The sequence below is a fragment of the Globicephala melas genome, chromosome 12 (assembly GCF_963455315.2).
Source record: "Globicephala melas chromosome 12, mGloMel1.2, whole genome shotgun sequence".
Lineage (NCBI taxonomy): Eukaryota > Metazoa > Chordata > Mammalia > Artiodactyla > Delphinidae > Globicephala > Globicephala melas.
Window position 1 is genome coordinate 25,304,629 of NC_083325.1, and position 27,472 is coordinate 25,332,100.

General features: G+C 41.6%; 3 pseudogenes; 2 read left to right on the forward strand and 1 right to left on the reverse strand.

Annotated features, from left to right (window-relative positions):
* Positions 1-2,315: 2,315 nt before the first annotated feature.
* LOC115847791 (signal transducer CD24 pseudogene) lies at positions 2,316-26,694 on the reverse strand (annotated as a pseudogene).
* On the forward strand, positions 6,214-7,810 carry LOC132598213 (uncharacterized protein C2orf78-like; annotated as a pseudogene).
* On the forward strand, positions 8,371-12,453 carry LOC132598276 (uncharacterized protein C2orf78-like; annotated as a pseudogene).
* Positions 26,695-27,472: the final 778 nt, after the last annotated feature.

Below are 27,472 nucleotides of genomic sequence, written 5' to 3' on the forward strand. Positions count from 1 at the left end.
CAGAGGAATGAATGAGAGTGTCCAGGAACTAATCTAATTCTAGATTTCAAGAGTTGGGCTGCTTAGGTGAGGTAATTGGCCTCTTGACTGTTCCCTGTGACACTCCCTCCCAATATACACATGTCTATTAAGCTTCTACCATAATATTTATAGAGCGATCTGTGAATATCTATTTACCTGTATCTCTGCCTCTGTATTTTATCATCTCTGAGTCACTACATCCTAAATTGTATCTAGAATGTTGGAAAGAGCTTAACAACAAGTATTGGTTGAATGAGAGACTGAATGAATAATTTGGGGGATGGATAAAGTGTGGGGAAAATGATAATAATCTAGTGAGATTAGATCAAATGTATCCTAAGACACAAAATGTCATTTTATTAGGTAGCTGGGATTGTTAAAGGTTAAAGAGAATCAGTTTAGAGGCTAGACAGGACTAAAATCCTCCCCAACATCTGGTATAGGCACCAAAATAATTCTGAACCAATGATGTAATAAAAACCTGAGGACAATAGATTATTTGAATCCCTATCCCTGAGCCTCAGTTTCTACATCTGTAAAATGGAGCAATATAGTAGACTACATCATAGATATGTAATGAGTTAAGTCATGTCTGGCACATAGAAAAGGATCAGTTATTATAGTACCTCTTAACTCCACCAACCACATGCCCATGATCCACCATCCAAGGTACATCTCATTGGCAACAACTTCTTCCATGCTGTCATATGCTTTACTCTCTCCCTTGCTGACCTCTCCAGTTCTGATAACTTCCCCCTTTTATTTTTACTATGTCCTGTGTATGATTAAAATAATAGGAAGCCTTTATATAGTACCTAACCTATTTTAGACACTGTGCTAATTGCTTTCCATGAATCATTTTAATCTTCCTTACAACTTTATTATGTAGATTACATTATTATCTCCAATTTCTAGATAAAGAAACAGAATCAGGGAGTATATAACATGTCCAAGATCACGAAGGTTGTGATTGATAAATGTGTGAATAAGCCAGCCTTCCCTCTGACCCACTTCATTATCCTTCTCCATATGGCAAATAAATCCCCTTCTTGTGTAATTTCTGCTCACCCACCAGTATACTCTGCTTCCTTGGGTTGCATTTCTTTGGAGCAGACACTCTAGATCCATTCATCTAAGTGGCACATACTGCCTGCTAATACCCAGCTGGGTCTGTCCCCTGGAGCCCACTCACCTCTGGAGATGGGTTGAGTTTCAGGTCCTATATTTTATAGTCTTTCCAGTCCTGCTTAGATAACAAGATGGATCAGCAAAAAGATGCCCTCTCTAACCTATTCCTACCTGTACAAATTACAACCCCACTTTGATGTTCTTTCTACTTCTGCAGAATATGTGATCTGCCTTTTTCAAAATGGACTTTTTTTCTATTTTTATCTGGTATGATTAAAGCTTTCTCCAGATATATACCATAGGAAAGAGTCATGTCATACTTTTTGTTTTATTCTCTTCAAAGACATCACCTTAAAACAGAACAGTGGTTTGAGAGACAGATGGAACTGGACATAGACTTTGATTCTCTACTTCCTAACTTTGCGATTTGGGGAATGTTACTTAACCTTCTGTGCCTCAAAAATTACATCTATATAATGAAAATAATACTTCATAAGGTTGTCATGATGGTAAAATGAAATAATATGCTTGTAAAACGCTGTGCTTTGCACATAGTCAACACTCAAGCCATAGCAACAACCATTTGACTACCAAAAGCACAAAGCAAAAGCCACTACTTGTTGAATCTACTTGCAGCATTACTGCTAAAACTTGATGAATTAGAACAATACTAAGCATCTTAACAAATTACATGGCATAATTCCTCCTCATATTATTCTTCTGAGGACCAATCATAACCAGCTCAATCTGTTTATGCCAGACTTAAAATCACTCTTTCAGCCACATAGTACTAGTCATTGTAGCCATTCTTATTTAAACACCAGGAAGCTGTATAGGAGCTACAGCCCTAATAATTGTCCAGTGCCTTACATCATCAATATTATTCTACCTACCAAACCTGAATTATGAACAAATTCACAGTTGAACTATAGTTCTAGCTCACAGTTTATGAACACTCCTTCCACCTATAGCAGCATTATGACTCCTAGCAACTCTCACCAACCTAACTTTAACCCCCAAAATCAAACTAAATGGAGAACTGTTTGCAGTAATATCATTCTCATGCTCTAATGTTACCATTATCCTAACAGAAATTAATATCATTATAACTGTCCTATATTCCCTCTATATATTAAATATAACACAGCAAGGAAAATATACATATCTTGATTTTTTTGCTCTTTCAGCCACTTCTTTTTATTTACAGTTTATGTTTAATACAATATCAATTCCATAACATGAGAAGTTACTATAAATCAAAGCATAAATACAATAAAAAACAATATACAATCCAAAATAGAGATACAGCATTCAGGTATGAAACAAAAGAGAATGTTCATTCACACACACAGTAGCTTGAGATCTGTTGGATATGGTTATTCCAATGTAGGTTTTTAAAGATGGAAAAATATGACTTTGGTTAACTGTGACCATATTAGATTTTGGAACATCTAAGCATCATTGTGTGACCATGTGAACAAAAGACTTTAGGGAATGGCTACTTTTAAAAAGGTTTCTGTGCATCAAAGCAGTTGTGAAGTTTTACTTTCCAAAATCAAGCCCACTTTAGGCTTAAGACCGGGTTCCAACTGTCTAAAAATATTGAATGACAACAGAAAGTGTTCCAAATATGGCCATTCTGATTCAGTTTAAAAGGAAGTATTTACAGAAAAGAGTATAATTTTTTTTCTGAATTTAATGTAAGCAAGCTTCCAGTCTTCAGTTCTCGAATATTTGATTTACAGTTTGGTTCCTTCACATATTTACCTTTTTAATTTCAAGATTTGTCAATTTTACCTTCAAAACAGACCATTTTTTAAATTGTAAAAATTATTCAACCTATGCAGAAATAAAAAGCATTTTGAAATTAGTTGAGATTAATATACTTCTACTCTTTGTTATCTGTCTAGCTAAATGAATCTAGCACTCTTTTTGAATAAGAATAGTTGATAAGTATATAAGCAAAATGTACTCATTATGCTTGGATTTGGGGTAGATTCCAATCCATCATTGAGCTGGCACATGTCAATGGCTATATAAAAATCCAAATTTGGGGCTTCCCTGGTGGCGCAGTGGTTGAGAGTCCACCTGCCGACTCAGGGGACACGGGTTCGTGCCCCGGTCCGGGAAGATCCCACATGCCGCAGAGCGGCTAGGCCCGTGAGCCATGGCCGCTGAGTCTGCGCGTCCAGAGCCTGTGCTCCGCAATGGGAGAGGTCACAACAGTGAGAGGCCCGCGTACCGCAAAAAGAAATAATAATCCAAATTCAATGTCAAACACAAAGCCCCAGAAGAAAGAGTTCAGTTCCCAAGAGAACAGTGATAGCTTAACATAAAATTTTATTTAGAGTACATCGGCATTAAGTTAGTAATGCTGAAACAACACATGGAGGATTTGCAGTAACACCTGGAAGTTCCTTCTAATGTATGTATAAAGAGAATCATGGAAGCTTTCTGTTTTATCCAATTGTTTTATGGCCTTATAAATTTAAGGCACCAAATGAAAACTGAATCTTTGTTCTACATCTTATTCTTTATCTCTAAGTAAGATAAAATCTATTCTCATTTTCAAGGTAGAGTTTTATGTGCCCATACTTCTTAAGCCACATTTAAGAAAATCATCTCAACTAATTTTGGATATTGTCTCTCTTCATCTTGTACAGGAAACTCCAGCAGCTTTAATATTGGCATTCATCATCTAGTCAAACCCTTCACATGCTCTTCAAACCAATCAAATGTGGGATCCTCAACAATTTCTGTCAATAAAATAAGGTGTGAAATCAGCAGATTCATTCAATGAAGCCCTGGTTGTTGCTATTTTCCTTGTCACACTAGATGTCTAGACGCCTTTTGAACTGGGTTTAGAAGATGGGGATGTATAGATGCTTCTTGCCCTGAGTCTCTTAACAGCAGAGATGTAGAAGGGAGACCGAGATCATGAAGAGACTAGCTGTTGACTGTGGAGCATCATCACTTGACATGATGGTGGCATTGGCTGGATTGGGGGCAGCTGAGATATTCTGGGAGGGGTTACTTGAAGGTTTTACAACAATTGTTTGATTTGAATAAATCTGCGTAGGTAAGAGCAGCACCAGAAGCAGCAGCCCCAGTCGGAGCCTGGCCACCATCGTTCTGCTCATGTCCGCTCCATCAGTGTGTAGCGCATCTCACTGGATGCAGGGAGCATGGAGGATCGCTGGCTCAGGGCGGGCACAGGCAAAGTCAAATATACATTTCTTGTTAACAGTGTTAAACCATCATTTACATGGGAAAATGCCCTCATGAAGTAACGTCAAGTTAAGAAGGCTAATACTGTACATACATATATATATACATTTTGTACATAAGTATATATATACAAACGTTTGACCTAGTGGCACCACATGACAGAGGGAATCTCACCTTCCTCTTGATTTCCCAGCTTCCTGGACCGCATCTCTCTCCACTCACCTCCCCATGGGCCACACCTTCCCAGCCTTCTTTGCTGGTGCCTTGACATCCTCTAACTGGCAAATGTTGCAGTGCTACAGGTCTCTGACCTCAGACACTTCCTTGTTTACAACACCCACTTTCCAGATGATTCCACCTATTTTCATGGGTTTAAATATTGTCTCTTCACTGATGTATCCTAATACATCTACAACACAGACAGGCCCTGGGCTCCTATCATGTTCATGCCTGTCAACATGCCTACAGGACATCTTCACTTGGATTTCTGATCAACTTCACATGCTCAAAACTGAACACCTGATTTCACCTGCATCCTGCAGGATAATATCCATCACTGAACTACTTCTCAAAACCTCCACTGGTACAAATCTGATCTCAGCGGCCAGCACCTCCCAGCTGGATCTATTGCAAGATCTGCTCTCCCTGGCTTCCCTTGGATCCTTTCAGTTTGAGCCTTTAATAACCACTATCTTTGCTCAGGGCTCTATGGTTTTAGACTCTATATAAGAACACCTAGGGCTTCCCTGGTGGCGCAGTGGTTAAGAATCCACCTGCCAATGCAGGGGACATGGGTTCGAGCCCTGGTCTGGGAAGATCCCACAGGCCGTGGAGATACTAAGCCCATGTGCCACAACTACTGAGCCTGCATTATAGAGCCCGTGAGCCACATCTACTGAAGCCCACGCGCCTAGAGCCCGTGCTCCACAGCAAGAGAAGCCACCGCAATGAGAAGCCTGCACACCGCAACCAAGAGTAGCCCCCGCTAGCCGCAACTAGAGAAAGCCCGTGCACAGCAATGAAGACCCAGTGCAGCCAAACAAATACATACATAAAATAAGTAAGTTCAAAAATAAATAAATAAAAATAAATTTTTAAAAAAGAACACCTAATTCAGGTTGGAAGGTGGGAGGGACACTCTAAATGTCATCTATGCTGCATGTACAAGAACCCCGAGAGCATACCAAGAGGTACCACATTTTTCACTGCTGTAGCCGATCATTCCCCCTGTACTACCACACTGTATCACTCCCTTCCCTGATCTACTGCCAGTCTCTTTGGAAGGTGTTTCAGAACTCTTGTTATCATAGTGCCAGTTTAACTGTCCTCACTTCCCTAATTTATACCAGGATTTAAGACCTTGTGGTCCGGGATCCTGTCCAGAAAGACTCTGTCCTTGTTTATTTATTTCATCAGGAAGGGCTCTACTCCCTCTCCTAGTTCATGGTGTGAAGTGTTCTTAGCCTCTCAGGAAAGTGGGGAGAATTGAAAGGACTCTATAAGAGAATGCTAGGCTTTGTAAAACATTTCGTTTCTTTAAAAAATAAGACTCATTTTTTATTTGACTTTGAACAATCCTAGGAAATACAAAGAAAGCCAAGAATCGGTGACATGAAATGATCACCAGTAAGAATTACAACAGTCACCCCTTATCTCGTAGCATAGGGCACTGTCCGTGATCCTTAAGAAGAGTTACTAGAAATGCCTTGCCCATCTTGCCCCTAAACACCAACACATCAATCATGTACCTTGAAAGGTACATGAGTGCTGTGTTGGTGTTTAGGGGGAGCATCTCACTTACCAGGGACTGACTTCTACCTTGATTCCTTTGTAGGGATGGAGACTTCCCTGGTGATGAAAAATTCCCTGGGATTGCAACCTCCAAGCCAGACATCTTGTGTGACACAAACTCAAGAACTCCCCAGGCCCTGCAGGAGCAGAAATATCCAGATACTTGAGAGTAACCCACCACCTGAACTTGGGGACATTTCAGGGACAGCTCCAGTCCAGAGCGCCAGTAGTCTCCTGGCCCTGCCTCCAGCTCCAAGCCAGGGACAAATAGAGAGTGAGCACTTGGAGGATATGAAAACCAAGCTTTCAAAGCCTCTGGATGCCTACAGATCCCAAGAGAAAACCAAGAGCCTCCACTACTCCCTTTAGAAATCCCTGATATTCAGCAGCTCCTGGCCTGCACTGATGCATCCCCTTAGCCAAGAGGAGCAGCCTGCTTCTGAAAATGCTGATCTGGGAAAGAACAGCCTGAGTCTTGAGGACCTATGGACACCTGAAAATGGGATGGAATCTAGCAGTGGTTTTGCAGACATTACTACACTGGCGGAGGATATTCACCTTCCCCAGCTCTTTAATTCTTTGAAAGATCTTGATCCAAAGGTCCCAACAGGATCAAAGCCAAAGACACTCAGAGCCTTTAAGGTGAATCAGAGCCTTTAAGGTGAATCAGGTGCAGGAAAAGCCAAGTGTCATAAAGGTTCCCTCTGCTCAACCCAGGAAGAACAAACATAAAGCCTCTGAGCCTATCAGTGGTGCTCCCAAGGCCAAAATCCAGCCAAAGAATCCAGAGTGCCTGCTAGGGGGAGAAGTGCTTCTATGCCATGCTGCAGTCAGGGACAGCGCTCCTGTGACCACGGCCAAGCATTCCAAAGGCAAACCTCAGAAAGCTGCATCCAGAAAGATCAGCAATACTCAGAGCCACGGGCAGGAAAGCACCTCAAGGACCAAACGAAGGAAGAAGGCTGATGAGAAAAAGCAGTCAGGGAACAAAGTCAAGGCAGAAGAGAAGCCAACAATTCCCCAGACGAAGCGAAGGAAGCAGCAAACTGAGCTTATCCAAGAGAGCTTTAAAAAGCCTCGAACCTCCCTAGGCATGTGCAGGCTGGCGTCTGTGAAGGTTTTTCATGCACTGGGGGAGAAGAATGATAAGAAAACTGGGCTCTCTTCCTGTCGGGTCTTGGGAAATTCAAGCAACCCTAAACACCCCCAGCTATCCAGCCATGGATGTATACCCCACCTGAGGAGACGAGTCCTGAGAAAACTCAAGTCGAAGCCCAGAAACCAGACAGCAGTGCTGGAAAACAGTGTCCATCTCCATCCCAGTAGGAGCTGCCGCCTCCTGGGAAGGTCAAGTTGATACCTCTGCCGTTTTCTGCCTGGGACAAGCCTCAATCTCGACCTGCTCCGCGGAGGCCACAGTCTCTGGCCTCACATCGGCCTGCTGTGGCTGAGTGTGCCCAGCCTGTTTCTACTAACTCAGCTCAACCTCCAGGATTGAAGAGGGTAGAAATGACTCTTTAAATTTACCAGTTGGACTGAGCTGTATGTGAACTCTAGGTAATAGCGTGGGAACTGCACAAGCAAAGTGAGACACTGAAGATTCCAATGGTAATAGCCGTACTGTTTTCTAACGGACGAAAAAAATGCCTATATTATAAGTTCTATTTCTCCTGCTTTCTGGCAGTATCATGCTCAGAATAGTGTCCTGGCAAGCAAGTCAGGATACTTAGGTTCTGAAATCTGGTAAGGATACTAACATAATGAGAGAAGTTGAACAAGTCAGCCCGACCTCTCTGAGCCTCAATTTCCTTCCTCATGAAATGAGACTGTGAAAACAGAAGTTCTCTAAGGACCTCCTAGTTCTAAAATGCTCCCAGTCTAGGAAACAGCATAGAAGTCCATACTAGTGCAGGCTGAAAGGAAAGATAGGTCAGGGAGAAAGTTGCTTCCAGCCTAGAGAACAATGTCTGAACCATACCACTTGGGTCTTCTGCCCATCTGTGCCCAACATGGGAGCACAGGCAGCTAATACAGAAGACTGTAAAACTGCTCAGTCCTTGCAACCATCATAACGGTCTGATTTTTGGTTTCTCAGTAAGTATTGACATTACAGGTGTCTGGATAGCAAGAAACTTAAGATAATGCTGTTCCTCAAACATAGTGAGAATTTATCAATCTCCCTGATGTTTTCATTACCCTCTTGTTCTTACAGAAAATTTCCAAAATCCATCTCGACTTGGAACTCTGAATTCTCTGCAGCACTCTCTTCCTGGGGTGAGCAATGCAACTTCCCTAACAGGAAGTGTCTGCAACTTCTCCAGAGTCTCTGCTCCTGCCGTCAGTTCGGCATCAGCTACTGGTACCTCTTTCCAGACACTCATGTGTAGCGCCTACCTTCACCAACAGTCTAGCACAACTATGTTATCTGGAGTTACTGACCAGAGCCAGACCTCCACTTCAGCTGCTTCCTATCCGGGTGTTCTTGACTGGGACATCACAGGAAGCACCGAAAAGAATTCTCCTTCACTCGGAGACTTTACTCTGGCAGTCACTGACCAGCACACAGCTGCTTCCTCCATGTTTATGGCAGCCCAGTATGATAAAACTGCAGACACCAATAACATGGTCCCTCTATATCCATCACCTTCTGCCAGGCTTGCTCAGGGAACACCATCTCAGATTCCAAATCAGGGACACAGCCTGTCACTTCCGTACCAGGAAGGAAGCCAGGTATATTACTATAACCAAGGCACATTGGGGTCTTTACTGAATGGAGAACTTGGCTCCTGCCTGCAACCCTATGGCTCTGTGTCATACACAGGAAGTAAGGTCTCTGTGCAACCAAAAGTGGTTATGGTACTAAAGGAGATTCAGCCCACAAATATCCAACCACCAGCTTCCACCTCTGGAATCTACTGCCCTGTGTCTGCTCAACCCGTCACAGAAACAAGTTTTCAAGGTGAGTACAAACAGCAAGAAAGTTGAACAATGAGGTCAGCATTCAAAAGTGGGGTCAAATCTACAGCTGGGAAGTGGTGTACAGACAGGTAGAATTTAGATCCTGAGCCTTTAATAACCACTACCTTCACACAGGGCTCTCTGGTTTAGACTCTATATAAGAACACCTAGGGCTTCCCGGGTGGCGCAGTGGTTAAGAATCCGCCTGCCAATGCAGGGGACACGGGTTCGAGCCCTGGTCAGGGAAGATCCCACAGGCCGTGGAGCAACTAAGCCCATGTGCCACAACTACTGAGCCTGCATTCTAGAGCCCGTGAGCCACATCTACTGAAGCCCACGCGCCTAGAGCCCGTGCTCCATAGCAAGAGAAGCCACCGCAATGAGAAGCCTGCACACCGCAACCAAGAGTAGCCCCCGCTAGCCGCAACTAGAGAAAGCCCGTGCACAGCAATGAAGACCCAGTGCAGCCAAACAAATACATACATAAAATAAGTAAGTTCAAAAATAAATAAATAAAAATAAAATTTTTAAAAAAGAACACCTAATTCAGGTTGGAAGGTGGGAGGGACACTCTAAATGTCATCTATGCTGCATGTACAAGAACCCCGAGAGCATACCAAGAGGTACCACATTTTTCACTGCTGCAGCCGATCATTCCCCCTGTACTCCCACACTGTATCACTCCCTTCCCTGATCTACTGCCACAGTCTCTTTGGAAGGTGTTTCAGAACTCTTGTTATCATAGTGCCAGTTTAACTGTCCTCACTTCCCTAATTTATACCAGGATTTAAGACCTTGTGGTCCGGGATCCTGTCCAGAGCAAGCAGGCTAAGACTCTGTCCTTGTTTATTTATTTCATCAGGAAGGGCTCTACTCCCTCTCCTAGTTCATGGTGTGAAGTGTTCTTAGCCTCTCAGGAAAGTGGGGAGAATTGAAAGGACTCTATAAGAGAATGCTAGGCTTTGTAAAACATTTCGTTTCTTTAAAAAATAAGACTCATTTTTTATTTGACTTTGAACAATCCTAGGAAATACAAAGAAAGCCAAGAATCGGTGACATGAAATGATCACCAGTAAGAATTACAACAGTCACCCCTTATCTCGTAGCATAGGGCACTGTCCGTGATCCTTAAGAAGAGTTACTAGAAATGCCTTGCCCATCTTGCCCCTAAACACCAACACATCAATCATGTACCTTGAAAGGTACATGAGTGCTGTGTTGGTGTTTAGGGGGAGCATCTCACTTACCAGGGACTGACTTCTACCTTGATTCCTTTGTAGGGATGGAGACTTCCCTGGTGATGAAAAATTCCCTGGGATTGCAACCTCCAAGCCAGACATCTTGTGTGACACAAACTCAAGAACTCCCCAGGCCCTGCAGGAGCAGAAATATCCAGATACTTGAGAGTAACCCACCACCTGAACTTGGGGACATTTCAGGGACAGCTCCAGTCCAGAGCGCCAGTAGTCTCCTGGCCCTGCCTCCAGCTCCAAGCCAGGGACAAATAGAGAGTGAGCACTTGGAGGATATGAAAACCAAGCTTTCAAAGCCTCTGGATGCCTACAGATCCCAAGAGAAAACCAAGAGCCTCCACTACTCCCTTTAGAAATCCCTGATATTCAGCAGCTCCTGGCCTGCACTGATGCATCCCCTTAGCCAAGAGGAGCAGCCTGCTTCTGAAAATGCTGATCTGGGAAAGAACAGCCTGAGTCTTGAGGACCTATGGACACCTGAAAATGGGATGGAATCTAGCAGTGGTTTTGCAGACATTACTACACTGGCGGAGGATATTCACCTTCCCCAGCTCTTTAATTCTTTGAAAGATCTTGATCCAAAGGTCCCAACAGGATCAAAGCCAAAGACACTCAGAGCCTTTAAGGTGAATCAGAGCCTTTAAGGTGAATCAGGTGCAGGAAAAGCCAAGTGTCATAAAGGTTCCCTCTGCTCAACCCAGGAAGAACAAACATAAAGCCTCTGAGCCTATCAGTGGTGCTCCCAAGGCCAAAATCCAGCCAAAGAATCCAGAGTGCCTGCTAGGGGGAGAAGTGCTTCTATGCCATGCTGCAGTCAGGGACAGCGCTCCTGTGACCACGGCCAAGCATTCCAAAGGCAAACCTCAGAAAGCTGCATCCAGAAAGATCAGCAATACTCAGAGCCACGGGCAGGAAAGCACCTCAAGGACCAAACGAAGGAAGAAGGCTGATGAGAAAAAGCAGTCAGGGAACAAAGTCAAGGCAGAAGAGAAGCCAACAATTCCCCAGACGAAGCGAAGGAAGCAGCAAACTGAGCTTATCCAAGAGAGCTTTAAAAAGCCTCGAACCTCCCTAGGCATGTGCAGGCTGGCGTCTGTGAAGGTTTTTCATGCACTGGGGGAGAAGAATGATAAGAAAACTGGGCTCTCTTCCTGTCGGGTCTTGGGAAATTCAAGCAACCCTAAACACCCCCAGCTATCCAGCCATGGAGGTATACCCCACGTGAGGGTAAGAGTCCTGAGAAAACTCAAGTCGAAGCCCAGAAACCAGACAGCAGTGCTGGAAAACAGTGTCCATCTCCATCCCAGTAGGAGCTGCCGCCTCCTGGGAAGGTCAAGTTGATACCTCTGCCGTTTTCTGCCTGGGACAAGCCTCAATCTCGACCTGCTCCTCGGAGGCCACAGTCTCTGGCCTCTCATCGGCCTGCTGTGGCTGAGTGTGCCCGGCCTGTTTTTACTAACTCAGCTCAACCTCCTGCAGTGAGTTCATCCCACCCAGCTCCTGCCTCTTTGCCAGGTCCTGCCAAACCATCTCAGCCAACTATGACTAACCAACCCAACCGGCTTGGACCGACCATACGCAGCCTAGTGTCCCTCAGTCTGCTGCTCCTAGGCCTGCACCCTACGGAACTTCATCTTGCACTTCTCTCCAGTGGTAGCCTGTTCCCCCTGCTGTGACTAAGCGCCAGTCCCCACCCAAGCTCCAAACCCCATTTCTACTGCAAGACTTCAGCGAGCAACCAGTTCCATGGAGGGAACCCAATGTTCCTGAGCCAGTAATGTCAAAGCCCATTGAACACGAGCAGAGGCCAGAGCGGGAGGCCATGAAGAGACGGGCTCAACAAGAACGTATTGCTGCCAAATACACCTCTTTGGGGAAAGTGCAATTTTTCATTGAGAGGGAAAAAGAAATGGAAATTGCTGACTACTACGGATATGTAAAGTCAGAGCTGCTAGGAGTGTTGGTGCCACCTTGGGGACCAGCTGCTCTTCCATATACAGATAAGACAGGTATAAATTTCTCTATTTATTTTGATATATTTTAAAACAATAAAACTGAATAAATAAATGTAATAGAATTCATAGGTGAGTAATAAAACTTTTGAATTTTGAGATGCTGCTAACTGTGCTGTGTTTTTTGTTTTTGTTTTTTGATGGGGTTGGAATCAAAGTCTGCATGAGAAAGGAAGGACTGAAAGTTGGATGGGAGAATGAAGGAAAGGGGTAAAAACAGAGGAAAGAGAAAGGAACTTGGCCCAGGGCTAGGAAGGCCAAAAGGCATTTATGGATTTATGAAAGGAAGCAGGAGTGAGGATGAAATGGCAGAAGTAAAAAGCAGGGTCAGAGGTCAGGCAGGGGTGAAAGAACAAAATTTGAATAGAGTTGAAGATGACAGAAGGTGAGTCTAGGTTTACTAGGAGAAACAGAAAAAGTCTCTTGGGGAGGTTGGCCTTAAGTCTCACAACCACCAGATAGGTATTTAAGAAAACAGGAGGTTCAGCACACATCTCTGAAAGGTTTGAGTTGCCTTACCCAGGTGTGATTATAGTGGGGGGATAGGAAATCTACCAGAGAGGTGGCTAGGGCTCAGAGTTATCCTAGGGGCAGCTGACGACAGGGGCACAGCCAAGGAACTGCTGCATCAGGAGGCCCACGAGTAGGGCCTGGTATGTAAATCACCATGTACTCCACACCTAAGCACCAGGGCAGCTAATGCACTACTCAGTTAATCCTGGCAACGACAGGCAAGGCCAGTATTCCTGTGCCACTTCACTTAGAGAGGTGCAGCAAAGGGCTGAGGTCACGTCGCATGTGGAGGTACAAGGCCTCAATTGCAGGCCCAAATGCCTCCAAAGTCCTCAGTATCTGCAAGTGCCCGGAGGCGGCCAACCTGGCTTTCAGAGCACAGCATCCTGAGGTTACTGGTGGATGAGATCAAACTTCTGGACAGGCCTAAATATTATCTTGAGGGGCTTCCTCCATTGACCAGGGCAATGCCGCCTTCTGTAAACATCACCATCAACTGAAACGCACGAGAAAAATCCGACGGAAGCGTCCACTCTCACGGGTGAGAGCGGTGGGGGCACGCACACTGGGCAGCCGCTCCAACAGCCACAGGACCCAGGCGCCCAGCGGTTCACGGGCTCCCTGGGAGGCCTTGTGGGGCAGGTCGAGGGAGTGAGGATGGGAGAGAGCGGCAGGGGTGGGCGTCAAAAGGAATGCAGTGGGGAGAATGGAGAGATGGAGACAGTGGATAGTGGATAGTGACCATGGGAAAACTGGCAATTTTCATTTTCAACATTAATTTTTTGAGATGTCATTCACATGCCATAACACTCACCGTCTGAAACTGCAAATTCAGCGTCATTTCGTACATTCACAAGCCTATGCAACCATCACCGTCATCTAACCCATCACGTTTTCATCACCCCACAAAGAAGCCCCCATAACCATCAGCAGGCCCTCTTCATCCCCTCCTCCTTCAGTCCCAGCAACCATTAATTTCCTTTCTGTTGCTATGGTTTTGCCTTTTCTGGACATTTCATGACATAATACAAATGGGACCACTGTGTGTGGCTTCTTTCACTTAGCATAATGTTTTCAAGTTCATCCATGTCGTAGCATGTGTCAGTACTTCATTCCTTTTTATGACTGTATAATATTTCACAAATACACCACATTTTAAAAATCCATTTATCCATTCATGGGCATTTGGGTCTTTTACACTAATAATCTCCATTTATTGACAGTTTATTCTGTGCCAGGCAGCACCAGGCTAAGTTACTGACCTTATTTCACAGATAAAGAGGCTTGGAGAGTGTGAAGAGTTTGCCCAAGATTAAGAGCTAGCAACTGGGGGAACTGGGGTTTGAACTCAGGCGAACTTCAGAGGTAATAAATTCACATGACAGAACATTAGAAAAGGTCCACAAGGGTATTCAACGAAAAGTCACCCTTTTCCCCACGTGCCCCAGCCACACATTTCCCTCCTCAGAGACATCTGCTTTTGCCATGCTGTGGATCCTTCCAGAGAACTATTTATACCTCAACGTGTATGTATCACAATTTATTGACTAATCTGTCCCACTGATTTGAAATGTCACTTTTATGGTATAATAGATTCTTATACATATTTATATTACTTTTCTCAGAGCTGTCCTGGCTCGTTTTTGCCTATCTTTTATGTTTTCCATTTCTCTAAAATCCTTTTTATCTTCAAAAAAATTTTTCCTTTTCCTGTTTGTTTCTCTTAAGGCATTATGTTCATTCACTCGTATGATTTTAAATGATTTACTTTTGGCGGTGTCGGGTATTAGTTGCAGCATGTGGGCTCTTCGTTGCAGCGCGGGGGCTCTCCCTCGCAGCTCGTGGGCTCTCTAGTTGTGGCGCGTGGGCTCCACAGCACGTGGGCTCAGTAGTTGCGGCGTGCGGGCTTAGTTGGCCTGCGGCATGGGGGATCTCAGTTCCTCAGCCAGGGATCGAACCTGCATCCCCTGCATTGGAAGGCAGATTCTTAACCACTGGACAACCAAGGAAGTCCCCACTCTTGTATTATTTTAAATTTAGTCCTCATTTCTGAATTTTTTTTCTTTTATTTTGAATTCTGTCCTGAGTTCTATCATCTTACCTAATATTCTGGTTTACGCAGTTCCTTCATCTTTTTTTTTAAATTATGGTAAAATATACATAAAACAAAATTTAGTACTTCAACCATTTTCAAGTATACAATTAAGTGACATTAAATACACTCACAATGCTGTGCGACCATCACCACTATTCAAATTCAAAATAATTATGTCTAAAGATTGAGCAGGACCTCAGAAAGATGGAGGCAGCAGCATAGTTTCTGAATCTCTCCAAACCCTTTCATGGAAGAAGATCAACTAAAACCAAACACCCATAGGTGGCATTTATCAGCATTTACCTTTTCCAGAACTTTTTCACCATCCCAAACAGAGACTCTAGAGCCATTAAACAGTAACTTCCCATTCCCTCCTTGATCCATGTTCTTTCATCTTTTCCACTGTTTTTCTTAGCATCTTTTAGCCCACTTTGAAATAATAGGTTACAGTTTTGATCTGTTTTGTGGACCTGTCTTTTCCAACTTGATTTTATTGTCTGAAGAGATGCTATTCTGCTCCTTATTCTCTTTTTTCTTACACTACCTCTGTATGGGATATGATCCCAATCCTTTTCTTTTATTGATTTTTGGATGAAAAAAGTTTTAAAGCACGTTGAAAAGGAGGTGTGAGGCCATGTGGAAACGTGTTCCTCATGGCTGTTTCATCAATGCTTCACTTATACTGTTTTGAAATAACTCTTTTCCAGGAGGCATAAACCAGTGGGCTTTATCATTGTACAGAGTTCAGGGAAACGACCCCACGAAAGCTGATCACCTTAGCAAAAATGATTTAGTTATGATTTCACCCACGATTGGTCACCAACCAGCCTGGGAAACTCAATGAACCAGAGACAAGGTATAATGCCATCTTTCCTTCTCTCTGCCTCAGCTCTCAAGGATTGGTCACCTACATGTTATTTGTAATTATTAGTTGGTTTCTGTTCATAATTACTATCAGAAGACACAGCACTTATGAGCCTAATTACACTGCCCGGCTACGCACCATTCTTCTTCATTTTGGCTTCCTGTCCACCAGCAGGAACCTGATTTATTTTTGTTCTCCCCTCACCACAGCCCAGTAATTTTTGTGAATGACTCTCAGTCTCGCCAGAGTCTGTATCTCTCACTCTGCCCCAACATCCCACCCCATCATTCGCTCCCTGAAGTGTACTCTAGAAATTTAGGTAAACTGGATATTTTAACACTGTTCACCATCTGTTATGAAACCAGAAGAAGAGCAGCTCTCTTATGGAACGACGGAGAACTTGCAAGGATAAAACACCAGTCTGCAGGAGAAAGGGAAGAAGAGAATGATGGAAATAGTTTCTGGAAAACTATTTTTACATTTTGTTTTGTTTGTTCCTGGTAAATAAATTGAAATCTTCTAAACATTAAAAGAAAATCTAAACCACTAAATTCAATAATACAGGAATATAACTTTTAAAAAAAATTTCTTTGGCTGCGCAGCATTTGGGATCTTAGCTCCCCAACTAGGCATTGAACCCACGCCTGCTGCACTGGAAGCGCAGAGTCTTAACCACTGGACCACCAGGGAAGTCCCAGGAATATAACTTTTAGAGGAGAAGTTATAAACCCCTTGGCTATGTGAACTGGAGATTTTTAGTACGAAGTCATATATTTTAAATGACTTGGAGCTTTAAAGAAAGGAAGGAAGGAAGAAAAAGGGACTTCCTTGGTGGTGCAGTAGATATAATATCAAAAATAAAGTAATTAATTAAATAAATTTAAAAAAGAAAAAAAATGCTGAAATCCACTGACTATTCAGGCTGTTATATCTCGCTATTTCCAGATACATCCCTTTCAAAACTTTCGGTAAAACATTACCTTATGTCAGAACAAATGAATTACAAACTTTTCTCGTTGTCCAAAATTTGACAAATTCCCCTACATTTCTACCTTCAAATTTTATAAAAAGGGAAAAGTAGTGACAACCCTTCTACTTACATCCAATTGCATCATCTGGCCACATGCCTTCTACATCAATCAAATATCTACAAAACAACAAAATTCGAGTCATTTGTAAATAAAAAGAAAAGAAAATCAAGGTTTCGCAAAAAAGGTCCAATTTCCCTTTACAAATATAGATATAAAAATCCTAAGAAAATATCAGCACATCTAATCAATAATTATTAAAGAATGATATACACCAGGACCACAAAAAGGCGTTATTCCAAGGATGCAAGGATAACGCAACTTTAGAAAATTTATTAATATAATTATTTACATTGATACAAAACTTAATTAATAAATGAAAGAGAATAAAATACAGGACCAAACTGGCAGATGTTAAAAAGTTATCTGATAACGTGCAACAGTCAGTTTGGGTGAAAATGCTCTGTATGCTAAAAACAGGAGACTTAATATGACAGAGTATTCATCAAGAACCAACAAATAACAAAAGACAAATCAGGACAAATATTAACATCATATCTAAAAAACCCTATCTAACCAACCATAGGAGCCAGAGACTTAGGAATCACCATCACTGACAGCTATTTCTCCCTCACCCTCATCCTCAGCCCACCACCAGTGCTAACAATGATACTGCCTACATACCTCTAGAATCTGTCCACATCTTTCCACCAAAATGACCACCATACCCTGGTCCAAGCCACCATTATGCCCAATTTCTACAAAAGTCTCCTAACTTGTTTCCTCGCTTCCACTCTTTCTCCCTGCAGTCTATTCTCTACTCGGTAGCAAAATGATAGGTTGAAAATGCAATTGGGTATGTTCCATGCACTCACCTTCAACAAACAAAGTTCAATGGTTTTCTATTAAAGTCTGAAACCTTAAACATAAGCCTGCACGATCGAGCTCCTACCCATACTTGTACCTCCATTATAATCACATGCTCCCCCAACAGCCCCACCTTCCTGGCCTGTTCCTCCAACACACCATATGCTTTCCTCTTATAGGGTCTTTTGATATTCCTTATGCTCAGAAATCTCTCTACAGTGTCCCTATCTGCTTAATACCTACTCATCCTTCAGATATCAGCTGAAACATCCCTAAATAAACCTTCTCTAGTCTCCATGATGAGATCAAATCCTCCCTAAAATATGCTCTCATGGTACCATGTTCCTCTCCTTGGCACTTGTCAGAGATGTAATTCTACATGCAGTGTATGATTCTTGAATATCTATTCCCTCTCTGGACTGTTAGAATTCACAAAGGGCAGGTCAAGTCTTTTCACTCACAAAATTTCACAAGTCTTTTTGCTAGCCCCCAGCACAGTGCTTAAACATAACACATGCTCAATAAGTATTTCCTGTATGAACAACCATAAATTGGTACAGTGTAGCAACAACCACAAAAAGCATAAGGGCACCAACTCTTTGATGCAGAAGTCCCATTCTGAGTGAAGTTAACTGAGACAAAGCATATATATTCAAAGGTGTTCACACAGCAATGTTCATTACTTCGACATTTTATAGTATCAAAAACTTCGGACTTTTATATGTTCATCAGTGAGCAAAGGAACAATGCAGCCTTAAAAAAAATAAACAAATGGGACCTAATGAAACTTAAAAGCTTTTGCACAGCAAAGGAAAGTAGAAACAGGACAAAAAGACAACCCTCAGGATGGGAGAAAATATTTGCAAACAAATCAACAGACAATGGATTAATCTCCAAAATATATAAATAGGTCATGCAGCTCATTATTAAAAAAACAAACAACCCAATCAAAAAATGGGCAGAAGACCTAAACAGACATTTCTCCAAAGAACACATACAGATGGCCAAGAGGCATATGAAAAGCTGCTCAACATCACTAATCATCACTCAACATCCTGCTGCACTTGATTCTTTTATCATAATTAACCCACTTATAGTCACTACATGTTTATCTTCCTAGATAAGTGTAAGTTGCTACTGAACAAAGACTTCTACTCACCTCTGTATCCCCGTGCCCTAACAACAAACCTATAAGCCTCTCGGTGTTTACGGAAACAATTTATTTTCTGAGTCTCTACCAATTCTAGGGAGTGGATAGTATAGTCTCCTCCTCATTATCAGTGAGCCTGACATCTGTGGGAGGGGCTTATAGCAGAGGAAGTCACCAATGGATCATAACTAAGGTCCTGAGACTGCAATGGCAGAGAGCATGGTGAAGTTAGCCCACTACATGCAGAAGACCCACAGAGGAGTCAGCATATGCACTGGACTACACTTGGTATAACATGTGAACAATCAAGGTTTACAAACGTGTTCTCATGCACTTGTAAGGATCTTCTAGCCCACGCAGAAAAGATAGAACACACACAAAGGAGCCTGGAGGAAGCGAGTAGGCCGGCAGCTGCACCCTAACATCTTAACAGGTAACATTTCTGTGACTACAGTTTACACAAATTGGATCATTTGCCCCCTTTCTAGACACCCTGGTTATCACAGGCAAGGCGAAGCCTCTCAAGTTTTAAAGCTAGAGTACAGGGAAGATCTGTGAATAGGGCTGAAGATATTTAAGAGCTAGTACCTGCATTAAGCAACCAGGTTATAGAATGAAAAGTCATCTTGAAATTGCAGTCTCTCCCTCGCTCTCTCACCTCCTATCCCCTATCTTCCCACCTCCATCTCTATTCCTTCTCCCCTACTCCCTGTTTTATGTATAAATGTGCATCATTTTATATATACACGGAATATTTACTGTCTGTTAGATTTATTTAATAAAGTGCACACTCCTCAGGCTAAATTTAGAAAGAGGACAAAATGAACACTTATAATGGGCGTCAGTGGCGTTCCAAAGACAAAAGATTCCTCAGTCTTAAAACATGGCAAACACCACGTTCTTTCTGATAGTTAGATGCTAGAAAAAGGCAAGTGGATCCTTAAAATTCACACGCTATTAAGACCTACTATCAACAGAGTAGATCTTAAAGCAGAAACAAGAAAACACCAGCCTTTTAAGTTCTTCCTGTCTGAAGATAAGAATAAGACGTGGTAGTGTTCTTCCTCACCTGCACCCAAAGTGTAAAAGCAGCAAAAATATCTTAAACACATATGATGAGGAAGCCGCTCTTCTGGTCCACTTGTTCTGTTTTGCTTCTAGGGATCTGTCTCACTCCGAACCCTTGCTTTTAGTTTTCTCTTTTATATACGCTAAGAACCTGAGAGTCTTAACGTTTTCTTCCAGCTCGCAACCAATAAATAGGACAAAAGAACATTTTCATTTTTTATTTATTTTCCATTCAAATTTTTAAAAAAGAGATAAGTAAGCTAGTTCAGTTCATATTTCTCACAAAAATCACTTTCCAAACTAAACTAAATTGTTAGTGACAATAAACAGGAAAAGCACCGTACTCTATTAGCACCATCTGACATTTCCACCTTAATGTTACCAAACACAACAGGCCTAATGTCAGAACTATTAAAAATGTTCAAAATCCCCAACCCCACTCACAATGCATACCAAAGTTCAGGTAAAGGAAAACAAAAACAAAAACAACTCACCATTATCTTTATTTTCTTTCAGAAACCCATATAAATTCCCACTGGAATTTAACACTAGTGTCTTCATCTGGCACCTGATGCCCACTTGTACAAATTTTTAAATAAGGAATAGTTGCTGGTAAGTCCTATAAGGCAAAACCATGACAATACGTATTATTTCCTTTGCAGGGAAAGAATAAAAAATTAAGAGAAGGCAGAATATAAACCAAGAGGGTACATTAAACTTAGTATGTCAGTCATTCTGATAAGAGTCATTTTTTCCAAAGCTGCTTTAACCAGTAATTATCACTTCATTTTCATTAAAACTGCAGAATGGACAGTTACCAGGCATGCAAAAGGAAAAGCAAATCTATGTGAACGAATGGACATGTAACTCAAAATGATATAAACAGTTCTACCTACATTTATGTTCTATCTTACATTTCAAGGGCCATAAAGCGGCTGTGATTTAAGGAGAGTAGTAGAATAGAGTCAGAAGAACTTGGATTCGAATTAGGAAATAGAGCAAATTTCAGGCATTGTTGAGAACTGGTATTCTTGGGGTGGGAGAAAGTAGACTATCAATAGAAGACAGAAAAGGATAAGTGAAAATTCTCTAGTTCTGAATTTAAATGGAAAGTAGCAGCAGGAACCTATGACAAATTTTAAAAATATTAAAAACAAACATATTTCCTAGCTCTGACCACTGAAAAAGTCTAGAAACAACTGATGTCATGTTAAAAGTACTCAGGAGTCACTGAGAAGCTCCAACTGGCCAAAGATAGGGCCTCAGTTAGAATAATAACTGTAATGGAGTCCACGGTGATAGGAATAAATAAAATTTTACAAAACTGGTCACCACTGGAGGATATTTGTGAATCAACTCATTAGTTTGAAAACTCTTAAATAAAAGAAGAGAATCATGCCTCTATAACTGGGCAACCAAATAGTTGATGAGGGGAATCTTCTCCTCATACAAATATACCCAGCTAATAAGTGAAAAAAAGAACAACAGAATTCACCATTTTTTGAAGCCTCAACTGAATTAATGGATGTAGGTATGAATCATCAATGACTGCTAATATCACAGAAAGAGACAATTATATGTCTCCATGGAAGAACACATCATCACCTATGAAACTGTCTTGCCAAAACAAAACATGCAAGCTTCATTGATCAACTAATTTGTAATTGATCAACTACCAATTTACAGGAAATAAAAGGATTGAAGAATATGTTAACAACACATGGACTGTAATCATCAAAATCTAGATGGGACAAATTATCTGGTTTCTTTAAAAATAAAATTCAAGGAGGAAAAAAAAAGTGAGAGAGACATGGAGGGAGAACCTATAGATTAAACAAGACTTCAGAGACCTAACAATCAATGGCAAAGTACGGACCTTATTTGGATCTAATTCAAAATTCTTATAAACAATTTTTTATGACATTTAGGAGACAACTGCAAATTTGAGCACTCACTGGGTGTTTACTATTAAAAAATGATATTAAGGAATAAAAGTCCTATATTTTAAATATACACACCAAAATTGTATGGGTGGGGCTTCCCTGGTGGCGCAGTGGTTGAGAATCTGCCTGCCAATGCAGGGAACACAGGTTCGAACCCTAGTCTGGGAAGATCCCACACGCCGCGGAGCAACTAGGGCCGTGAGTCACAACTACTGAGCCTGCGCATCTGGAGCCTGTGCTCCACAACAAGAGAGGCCGCGACAGTGAGAGGCCCGTGCACCGCGATGAAGAGTGGCCCCCACTTGCCGCCACTAGAGAAAGCCCTCGCACAGAAACGAAGACCCAACACAGCCAAAAAAAAAGTAATTAATTAATTAATTTTAAAAAATGTATAGGTGTTATTACATGTTGTCTCGGAGCTGCTTCAAGATAATATGGAATGGGGTGAAACAGGTGGGGGTACAGATAAAACATGACAGCCATCAGTTGGGAAATATTAAAGCTGGATGAGTTCATAGGTATACAAGGAACACTCACAGTATTTTTATACTTTTGTATATGTTTAAAATTTGTGATAATTGTTTAAAAACAAGACGACACTGTAGAAAACAGCTTGGCAGTTTCTCAAAGGTTAAACGTAGAGCTACTGTATGATCCAACAACTCTGCTACTACCTACGCTGCACATCTAACAGAACTGAAAGCAGGGATTTGAACAAATATCTGTACACCAATGATCATAGCAGCATGATTCACAATACCTACAAGGTGGAAAACAACCAAGTGTCAATCAACCGTTGAATAACAAACTATGGTCTATATACACACAGTGGGATTTATTAAGCCAAAAAAGGAATGGCATTTTGTTACATGCCATAACATGGATGAACCTTGAAAACACTAGGTTTAGTGAAATAAGCCAGACATAGAAGGATAAATGTTGTAGATTCCACTTACACAAGGTACCTAGAATAGGCAAATTCATAGAGACAGAAAATAGAATAGAGGTGTCTAAGGGCCGGTGGGAGGGATAATGGGGTTGTTACTGTTTGATGCTTACAGAGTTTTTGTTGAGGATGATGAAAAAGTTTTGGTTATAGACAGTGGTGATGGTTACACAACACTGTGACTGTATTTAATGCCACTGAACTGCATATTTATAAATGGTGAAAATAAATATGATTTATGCATATTTTACCACAGTAAAAAAACAGGAATAACTGAGTTGAAATTTCAATTCTTCCTTGTCCGAGAGTCAGTTTCATCGTCCATAAAATTAGTAATTGTAGTTGTCTATCCTCTGAGCTTAGTGCAGAGTAAGCCCTCAGTAGGAGGTATCAGTACTACTTCCACTTCAGCAGCAAAGGATTGTTGTGAAGATTAACAAAGTCAATGGATATGAAAGAACTTTCTAAATGGCAAACTGCTATACAAATCTTAACAAACATTAGGTGTTACTGTCTCTCAAGGCCATGGAACAGGTCAGAAGAAGGATAATTATTTTGCACTGGTATGTCCTACATGGGCTAAGAGAATATATGGGTTTCTGTACTATATCAGAAGGTATTAGGAAAAGAAAGCATAAAACTTAGAGAACAAGTGTCTTTTACTCTGATGCTTAAACATGCTCAGGCAACTGCTTAAAATAAGTGTAAAGACATAATGAACATACCTTTCTTTCCTTTTAGGCTACTACTATTCTACCTAAAAGTTTATTTCAATTTCAAAATATAGAACATGGAAGCTTATAGAATTTCTTAAGCATATCTAGAGCCTACTGCCAAATACTATAGTTCAATTCATATCTTTAATCTCATTTTGAAACAGCAATTACAAATGTGTATTTATGGAAACCACTAGCTTCCCTTTTTGAACCCATGAAAGAAGGCCAGGATTCACCTTAGCATAAGATGATAACTACTGAATTACTCTCAATTATTACAGTATCAGAAAGAAGGACATTTTCAGTTACGGGTTCCATTTACCTCTGGCTTATAATAGCGGCGAGTATATGTTAAGTCAATAATTAGCCCAAGTTCTTCATTCTGTTCTTGGAGTTTGTTAAAAAAGGTCCAAGAGGGAAAATCATTCTTCTGGAGCAAGATTCTTTTCAAAACTGTGTCAGAAAGAATAAAATAAGAAAGCACATGTGTTTAAAATCCTTTATTGTATTATCCATTTATGCAAACCCTGTGATGCTAACATATGAGATTCAAAGTAGTTTCCTCCTCTGGAATTTACAAGCGATATTACAATCCTTTCTTCAAGAGAGATTAGAAGGAAGAAAATTAGCTCACTTCTATATATTTATTTCTATGTTTGTTTATTTCATGTTGGTCTCCTAACCAGACTGTAAACTCCCAGAAGGCAGGGACCACATCAATTTTGCCTACCACTGTACTGTCAGCTCCAAGCAGAGTGCCTGTAAATAGACACAAAAATAAATACTTCTTGAATATCTACATATAGGAAGGATGGCTTTCACTGATAAATATTCTTTCATGTATTTGGCTTATTTATGTACTCTGTTCCATTGATCTGTTTGGTTATTCAAGTGTCAGCAACACACACTTTTTTTTAAATTAGTAGACTAGTTTTAGAGCAGTTTGAGATTCACAGCAAAAGTGAGCAAAAAGTACACAGTTCCCACATATACCCTCTCTCCTTCATCCCTCACAGCCTTCCCCATGATCAACAGTCCATACCAGTGTGCTTCATTTGTTAGAATTCATGAACCAACACTGACACATCATTATCATTCAAAGTCCATAGTTTATTGCATTCATGGTACAAGTAACTGACTATTTCTATATTTCTAGTATGGTCATCGCCAAACATTTACTTACTGAGATACATATTACTTTCTTATAAATTACTTTATTCTTTATTTATAGTTAGGGCAGTACATTGTTGTTGTTGTTTTTTAATTAAGTACAAAAGTAGGTTGTATTCATCTATGAATTCCATTTCTGGATAGTAAAGGAGGTATTAAAAAGTATTTGCTACAAAAGGGAAAATGGAGTACGACGGGGTTGACAGCCAGGGCTCTATATGGCGAATTCAGATTTCTGGAAGCATACGGTATTAACTTTTGCTCACCTTTTTTAAAGGAACTTTGAAAGCAAGGAAACGAGTCCCAGGCATCGGCTGTTCAACTGGGAGATAGTCCTTCCACCTGTTAATATATTTTTTGTTAGGAAAATTTTATGTTAGGCTGTCTCCCTGCATAGGATGGATGCACCTTGAAAATGGAAATCATACCCCTGTAGGGTAGGTCCCTCTTCTTTCTGCTTTGCATTTTGCTGCTCCACTTATTCAACCCCACCTAGTAATAACCTATACTTCCCTTGTTCATGTTGTCCCATCTTGATAACAGATAAAAGGCAACAAAACAATGCAAAGGTCTCAACAAATAAGGGATATCTAAAACCAGAGCTGGCCAGAACTTCTGTATCTCTGATAAAACCTAGCCCGGTGCTGACTACTAAGGTATCATTAATACCTGCGTGTTGACTGAAATAGTTTAAACTCAATTCTTCCACTTCACAGTTTATTTTCAGTCCTCATACAAAACCTGATAATAAAATTCCTTAATGCTAGGAATCACAGTGAAAAATAATATCTGAACTGACTTCTGTAAGATGAGTTAAACTAAGGTTAATTCAGTGAATCTGAAGCATAAAAAGTGAGGGCAAAAGTGGCACAAGGTGGGGTCATAGAAGCAGAGAGGATTCTAGACCACGCACAGTCTTAAAGGCCAACGGTTTGTTTTCTATTCTCAAAACAATGTTTTTGAGCGATGTTTATGAGCAATGTTCCAACTTGCTTTTACGGTTTCTTTTGTGAAGAATGGATTGGAAGGAAACAAGATATATGGACACTACTTAGGACCTAATTGCAACAGTCAGGCAAGTTCAGTATTAGGATGTTGAGGAAGAGTTGACAGATTCAGAAGAAATTCAGGAGATAAACTGAAGCGGGCTTAATGGGGTATGAGATGGAGGAAAGGAAGATCTTAGGAAATTAAAGCGTTTACCGCACACATGAGCAAAGTCTCAAAATTAATCATTTGAACGTACAGAGGTAGATCTCTCAAATGACACCGGTTAGGAAGCAACAGTACGCCCTTTATAATTCCGAGGGGCACACAAATCAACTGTTCGATGGAAAATTCGGCGGTACCGGTGCATTTTTTTCACTCAAACTTAGTTCCAGTTCCTCTTACTCACATTTTCTGTGCCAAAACAACACAGCTTGAGGAATTGAAGGGGATTCCATCCTGGTAATTAAGGAGGGTCCCCAACACTGACAGTCCCATCTTAAAAAGCAGTCCCTCTGCATTTTACCCGAGGAGCAATGGCCAGAGCCTCCCATTTAAAACGATGGGGGGAAATCAGAACATCACACACTGTCCCTTTCACCTACTGGAAACTGATCCGTGAGACGACCAGTACCCCCTAGCACAGCGCGGACGGGGCAGCGCGCGGGAGCAACAGTCACAGGAGACAGCACAGGAGACGAAGCCCAGACCCAGGGGTTCTGAGCTCCAACGGCAACGCCCAGGGGCCAAGGCGTATTACCTTTCCGGGATGTGCTTTCTGCCCTTCCTCCTGGCCGACGAACGTCCGGAAAAGCCGCGACGCTGACCCCAGCGCCCACGGGCACGATGCCGCCCACCCAACGCCAGGAGTGCCAAAGTCGCCAACCCGGCGCCCCCGGTGCCAGCACAAGGCCCCGAAACACAAGCGCCTTGGCACTAGCCCACGCAGCTCGCTGACCATCTTCTACTGCGCATGCGCCACCGCCAGTCCAGATGACGTCCTCACACCGGCCGACTGAGACGGTTCATTGGTAAAGAGGAGTCTGACGCCTGCAATTCCCTCCTTAGCCGGAAGATGGTAGCAGAGGTCCATTAGTTCGTGTGTGTACCCTTCAGAATTCCAATCATATGGGACATGGAAAGTTGTCCCACTCTCCCAGTATCTTGTGTGGTTCTTTCAGATATTTCCCAAGTGCTTACATTCACACTTGTTGTATCTTGTATGTAAGTATTTCTACCTAATGGAGATCCTGTATTTTATACAAGAGCAGCGTACTATACATAGTCTACCATCTGTCTTGGATAGTGATTCTCCCAGTCAATTTTTGCGTACATCCATTCCATTCTCTTTAATAGCTGCGTCACATTACATAATTTACATGGCCAGTCCAATATTGGTGGACTTTTGGTTGTTTTCAGTTTGGGGGCATTTTGTTTGTTTTTGTTTGTGTCTTCTGTTACAGATAGGCTGCAATGTGAACCTCTTTATACATGTGTATAGCTATATATAAATTTCTAGACATAGAATTTCTGGAATGAAAGAGATGCAAACTTAAAATATTGAAAGTTTTTCAAACAATCTAATCTGCCTGATCAACCTCCAAAAATATTCTATCAACTTATACTCCACTCACAGTGAAACATTTATTGGGTTTCTATTATGAGCCTGGTATCAAGCTGGAGGTTGACAGTATGTATTTACATTTTAGACAACACCAAAAAATGCCTGAGAG